Genomic DNA, 7,275 nt, shown 5'->3' on the forward strand with positions numbered 1-7,275 from the left:
GCAACTGGACATCCCCTTACAGAAGAGTCATGGGGAGGAGATGAGCAAGTCAGGGTGCTTTGTAGCACCAATTAAACATACAACTTTCCTCTAGTTCTTTAATGCTTCCTCCCCCCCCCACTATCATAACCTCAATTCTACCTTACAAATTTGGCTAGACCAGAGCATATAAACTGGTACAGATAAAAGCTAGAAACACAGGGAATCCAGGACAGATAAACCCCTCAGGATCAATATTGAGAGTAGCCATACTAGGAGGGTAAGGGGAAGGTGGGGGCAGGTAGGGGGAAGTGATCACAATGATCAACATATAACCCCCTCCCAAGGGGATGGACAACAGAATAGTGGGTGAAGGAAGACATCAGTCAGTGTAAGACATGAGAAAACATATAAATTATCAAGGCTTCATGATAGAGGGAGGTAAAGGGAAGTAGGGAACAAATGAGAAGCTGATACCAAGGGCTCAAGTAGAAAGAACCTGTTTTGAAAATGATGATGGCAACAAATGTACAAATTTGTTCAACACAATGGATGGATGTATGGATTGTGATAAGAATTGTACAAGCCCCAATAAAATGATTTTAAAAATTGCTTTTGGATTCAAATATCCAATGTAGGCAATGAGAATCCATTTAATAGTGTAATCTGGTAAAATATGAGGTTTATCTGATAACCTAAAGAAGTTTATTTTAGGTTACAGTAAAATTATAAAATCATAGGATAGAGACAAGAAGTATAGAATAACGTGAGTCATTGTCTACATGGAGAATAACAAAGACTAAAAGGTGAGATTGTTCAAATTAAGATTTGATCCAAATGTATTAATACTTTCATATAAATAATAGAGAATAAATATTAATGCTTTCATGTAAGTAGTAGAGAAGAATTGAAGCTGACTTTAGAGTTGCAAATAAAGTTATCCTTGATAGGTATAGCAAAATAATGCAGGGGAGTTGGTTGAGAGAGGAGGCAAATGAATTGGTTTCAAAATATGTTTATTATCCATGGTTGCCTAAAGTATAATTTATGATATGACATTGAGAATTCTCAAAAGATTATGGATAGAGACATGAATTTCATAATTATCTACCTTCATGCAATGATTAAGCCATAGAGAATAACTTGCTTGTTTTATAGGAGGAGAGGAGAAAGAGAAACTAAATGCCAAGAAGTTAATTCGGGAAGCTAGCCATAGTCAGGGAATCAGAGAGGGATATGTACTTAGTAAGAGTGAAAATTAACCATTGACCTAGGATAAGATTCAGGATAATGTCAGCAAAGTTAACATTGAAGAGTTTTTACATTAAAAATATACTTTATATAAATATAGGGGCATGAATAGCGAGAAAAATCATCAAGTATGGTTTTAAAAGTTTGGATATTTTTCTGTTGCTGTTGAGGAATTTGAATAAAGGGAAGAGAGAGAACATTGTAAGGGGGGGGTGCAATTTGGGGTGGGGATATAGAAACAAATATCCTAGACCAGTGCTTTGAGGTGTCAAGGGGCCAAGGATGAATTGTATTCGAGAGAAGTCAACCGAATTCAGCAAAGAGGACAGAGTCATCAGAATGTGTGAAGTCTTACCATTTTTGACTTTACTTCTCTACTTGATCTGTAGGTTCCATAATTCATGACTAGTTTCTAAAATCCATTGCAGAGCTCACAAAGTCACGGTTAAAGGATTTATTAAAGAAGTTAATAAGTTGTAATGCCAGCGGGCGACACTAACGGTTGAGTTGTATATCAGGACATGTTACAAAGTTGTGTTGAGTCTGCTAATAAATCCTCAAAAGGTATGCATTTTACTGTAACCATCATCACGAAGACAATCAGCTTAGGCTCCGGGAACCAGCAAGCCCTACGTCCTGAATGAAGCGCCCAGAGGCACATGACTCGAGGAAGCCTCCGCCCGAAGGCGTTCACCTTCACTTCGTAGGTCCGCAAGTCCAACTTTCCCAGTGAAGAGCCCAGAATGTGCACTCTACTTCACAAGCCACGCTCCTTTGAAAATCACCCAGCTTTGCTTGGTCCACGGGGAGGACGTCTGTGTTCCCTGCTCTGCGGCCTTGTTCTGCTGCGGCTCTTCTGATACTGTAGCTGTCATCTGGTTCCGGGCTGTTCACTGCACGGGGATCTTGGGTCCAGAGGGTGTGCTTCATGTCTGGCTCTTCCTGGTAATGAGATCCCTCCTCCTGCTTCTTAGAGGGCTCATTTTACACAGAGCAGGATCCAACGCCAAAGAATCCTAGTCATAATTACTTACAGGTGATTTCTATCCGGATTGTCCGCAACCTTACGAGACCCATGCAGGGAAAGGTCATTTGGTGAGAGTTGAAGACTTTGGTTAGAAGAGCCATTAAAAAATCCACTGCCCATGCAGAATAATAGAAAAGCAGTAATTATGGCTGTAAGTGAGCACAATCCCTGGAGGAAACGAGGGAGAAAATTGAGACTCAGAGCCTCCGTGGAGGTCTTGGCCTTGCTAAGCACTGCTCCTTGGCTGGTCTGTCAAACGTTGGTGGTGCATGTTACCAGTTTAACGGATGCTGTCCCACCGGTCTTTCAAAAGCAGCAAGTCACTCCTGTTGAATACGTTTTAGCATAGGTCACACTTCAAAGGCAGACTAAGAGGAAGGAAGAGATGAGCCACTTAAGAAAACTTAGTGACTGAAAACCTTTTGAATGTGGAATGTTGTCGAGTAAAATGCCAGAAGATAAGTCCCTGAGGTTCAAAAAGTAAATCAAACTTGCCCTTAAGGCATTGGTGAAAAAAGACTCCAGGAATTGACAAAATGCCATTTGAAATGTTTCAACCACCTGATGTCACACTGGAGGCAGTCCCATGAAATTTGGAGCATAGCTACCTGGCTAACCAACGGGAAGAGATCCATACTGGTGCCTATTCCAAAGGAACGTGGAAAGCCAGCAGAATGTGGACACCATTAAACAATATTATTAACAACACATGCAAGTAAAATTTTGTTATTCTTCTTTTTGGCCTTCTGTAATGTGCCTTTGTTACTTATTGTGCATTTTTCCTTTTAAAATATGGAACCCTACATGAATGTATGCGTCTTCCTTGCACAGGGGGTCAGGCTAATCTCTGTATTGTTACAATGTCAATATACATGTGCTTTTAGAAGCCAGCACTTGATATGATGTTAAGATTTTCTTTTTCTCATACTTTTCCAGTAATTGCTCATTATGGGCCTACATGCCCCCCACCCATGTTTTCTTCGTTTAGATGTGTTGCATTTAATGGGTCTGTGATGTATAGTTCATATCAATTTGGAAAATTATAAATATTTAAAAATTAATATTCCACCTTTTGAGCAGTTTTCCTATCCCACTGAGACTCCGTGGCAGCATCCCACCGCCCAGTGGTGCACTGTTAATACTTTATAAATTTGTGTTTGATTGTACCATCACTGCTCAGATGTAGTCATCATTTGTCTGAAAACTAACCTGTTGTAGTCTCAACCTGTGCGTTTTTCACCTCAGATCACATCTTTTCCCTTTCTAGAAGTTTGTTCTGGGCCTTTTAAGGACATTTTCCATTTCTTCTCAAAATAGGAGATACTCATATCCTCCTGCACGCTCCTGAGAATAGAGATAGTTATTATAATTCTTTTAATGTCATTGTTTGCTAATTGTATCATCTATGTCATATGTGAATCCCTTTATGGTGAGTTTTCCTCTAGGTTTGTATTGTTTTACTTCTTTTTATGTCTAGTAATTTAAATTAAATATGAGTCATAATGATTTTGCATTTATAATAACTGTATTTTCTCTATCCTCTCTCTTTTTGTTCTGTGATGTAACTAAATAGAATAAGTTTGATGCTTAGTTTTAAGTTTTGGGGGGATGAGTCCTAGCAGTCTTTAATTTAGGGGTTATTTCCCCCACACATTTGAAGCATATGGGAGCCTTGGGAACCCAGTGTTGTAAGCATTGAATGCTAGCTAAAAGATGGCAGTTCAAACCCAGCAGCTATGTCATGGCAGAAAGATGAGGCAGTCTGCCTTTGTAACGACTTAAAGCTTCAGAAACCCTAGGGAGTAGTGGGTCTTTATGAGGTGGAATCAATTCAAAAGTCAAAGTCTTTCTGGTTTATTGAATGCTCTTTTGAGGACAATACTCCATGTCACTTGCATAAGAAAGTTTTTTAAAATCTGGATTTGGAAACACAAACTAATCCCATTTATATAAGATTTATATCATCTGTGAGACTCATTCCAATTACTTTTCTCTGATGGGTCCCCTAGTCTTCATATTCCCTCATGTGCATGCCCCAGTCAGTGCTCCATCAAAGATGGAGAGTTATTTTTCACAGGTTAATGCGCTTTCTCTTTCTTTTTCTCAGTGAAACTCTGTTTTCCTGAAAATTCTAGTCACTTCTCTGAACTCAGGAAAACCACCAGGCTCTGACTGGGTTTTTACTTCCTGTTCAGCAGGCTCTGACTGGGTTTTTACTTCCTGTTCAGCAGGCTAGACATGTTCTTCACGTTGGGACCTAGAACACTCAGGTGGCCCACTGTCTTTGCTCTCCTTCTCCTGTACGTCATGGATATGTGCTACCCCTTGCTCAAGGTTTAAAAACTGTACCATTTTCTCTAGCTCTTCAAGGTCAAAGATACATGTATCCTCTGTTAGCCCATCATGTATAAAATCAAAAGACTTTCGTATCTGTACTTTGCACAAAGTGCACTCATCACCCCCTCTCACCCCAAGAGCAACGATCTTAGAGACTCAACCAGCTAATACATCTGGATTGAATAGTAGCATCTCTGATTGATGGACTTTTCTTTCTATTATGTCTCAATATGGATGCACATGATCTAACAATTTACAATCTAGCAATTTTGTCTAAGCTAAAAGAGAAGGCTTTGCTTTATTCAACTGCTGAGAGTGAGCCATCATAACAGAATTAGACCTTAAGGAAATTAAAGAAATGGTAGGCCAGCTGCTACAGGGAGTGTTCTAGGGAATAAATAGAAAATTAATAATGACTCATTAGTTCTTAGACAACTGTTCTACTCTACCCTTGAAAAATCAAAATAATCTTATCTGGGGGAAAAGACTGGATGTATTTAGAGAATACTTTCTTATTAGCATAGGAGTTTGTCCAATTTGTTTCTGTAGTTACACAACCTTCAACTAAGAAGCAGAACCTTAATATTCACATTAGTCTTTCAATTGAATTGAATGAGCTTTAATTCCAGTTGTCCCACCAGGTAATGCAATGCAGACATCCTCGTTTTCACCCCATCAAGTTCCAAAAGCAAGTGACACGTGCTTTTTGAGGAAAATAGATTAAAAATTGGCACACAGTAGATTCATAATCCACATTGTCAGCTGATGACTCGATTGGCAACATTAGGTATAAAAATGAATGTGTTGATTCTATGAAACACTGAAATGATCCAGAATTTGATCCAAAGTTCAAGCACATTAAAATGGATGACTAACGAATGAAATAAAACCCACTGCAATTGAGTTCATCCCAATACATAGAGACCCTATATAAAGTCTTTGAGGCTGTGAATCTTTGGGGGCGCCTCATTTTCTCCTTTGGAGCAGCTGGTGGGTTTGAATAGCTGACCTGACAGGGTTACTATGTCTTAAAACATAGTCACCATGGGTTAGTGATGTGTCACATAGGTGGATTTATAGAGACATACATGTTTTCTTGAACATATACACCCGATCTGCAAAGACTAATAATTTTAATTGTTCGCTGGCTTCCAAGGCAAAGGTTCTTCATATCAGTTATTCTTGATCACTAAGTAAATTATTTTGAGTTTTGAAGAGAGAAAAAGTCTTTAATTCTGAACAGGCTGAACACTATGTATTAAGAATTAAGAACTATTTTTATAGCACATACTGTTCATACTAATTTAACAAATCTGGGAAACTCTAAGGAAGATTAAGAAAACTTGAAACTGTGCAAGATTGAATTTGCAGTAAAATTCATTGAATTTAAGTTCCAGGTCCACATGTTTGCATAATATGATTACTGTTTGCCTTTATTTACTTAATATTAAAATTGGACATTGCAGAGGTACAACTGTTTAGATTTTGATAATTGACAAATAACATCGTCTCCTTCCAAACTATGCAAGACATCGGGTCCTAACTTCAGCAGGGAAAAACAAGAGAGGAGAGAGGGGGACTAACAGGAATTAGGTTTATTCATTTTGGAATCCTATTTATAAACAAACCAAATCAGATGGTCCCTGCGCCAGAGGGTGGCCACATCTTGTTCCCATAAACACACACATTCTAATCACCTTCAGACAACATCTCTTTGGCTTTGTTTGGCTTGATGCAAGGTAAAGTGCATCAGTTATTTATATACCTGCCAGCTGGAAATGATGAGCCAGGTTTATGGGGCTTTTTATTTTTAAGAAAAGCATGGAAGTTGATTTATCTCACCCTGATCCTGCTGTCAAAAAGCTAGGATTATTAGAATGGATGAGTGTAGGGAAAAGCAGCTGCTTTGGATTGTCAATGAACCAGGGAGTTTGCTGCCCAAAAATATAAACAAGAAAAGAAAGTGTTTTAATTTCTGTATTAAAAGCCATTCACGAAAACAAGACATTTCCAGTAAAGTGAAGGTACAATAACTAAAAGGTACTGCCTTTTCACGATCGAGCTTTTTCATTTTTATTTATTTTTCAGTGATGATGGGAAATGATGAACACTTGGATTTAAGTCCTCTCAGAAATGTTCCTTTTTCTAGAAATGCTTCTTTTTCCTACTCCAATTAGTTATTCAGAAAACCTTGAGCTAAGCCAACTACCGTGGAGTCGATGCTGTCTCTATACAGAGGTTTTAGAGACTATAAGCCTTTACCGAAGCAGGCAGTCTCATCTGTCTGCAGCATGATTCAATTTGCTCAGCTGCCCAATGCCTAACTCCCAGGGCCACCAGGGCTCCGTAGTGATTCAGAACAAGGCTGCTTTTTGGCGTGAATCCATTCCTCTGGTCTCAGAGCCTAATGCCTGTGAAGTTGTTACCTGTCCTAGTTCACCTGTCTGAAATGGATAAACTAGAGACTTTACCTAGATTGAGAAGGAACAGGGATCAAGTGATAGGGGCTGTAAACACAACAATCAGGGTAAGATGTATGGTAAAAGAGATTTAAACCAGCATGTGCTTACAGAATAAGCCAATACCTTGTGTTTGAAACCAACTATGTTTTCAATAGAACAAAATAAAATCACATTATATGCAAATTTGGAGGACTAGTACCTTACTGTTAAAGAATAACA

At 38.7% G+C, this 7,275-nt stretch overlaps 1 non-coding gene across 1 annotated transcript; it reads right to left on the bottom strand.

Annotated features, from left to right (window-relative positions):
* Nucleotides 1-3,043: 3,043 nt before the first annotated feature.
* Nucleotides 3,044-3,151, bottom strand: LOC142442018 (U6 spliceosomal RNA). The gene has a single exon (XR_012783283.1). It is a non-coding gene; the product is annotated as a U6 spliceosomal RNA (small nuclear RNA).
* Between the last annotated feature and the right edge of the window lie 4,124 nt (nucleotides 3,152-7,275).

Source organism: Tenrec ecaudatus, chromosome 2 (assembly GCF_050624435.1).
Source record: "Tenrec ecaudatus isolate mTenEca1 chromosome 2, mTenEca1.hap1, whole genome shotgun sequence".
Taxonomy (NCBI): Eukaryota; Metazoa; Chordata; class Mammalia; order Afrosoricida; family Tenrecidae; genus Tenrec; species Tenrec ecaudatus.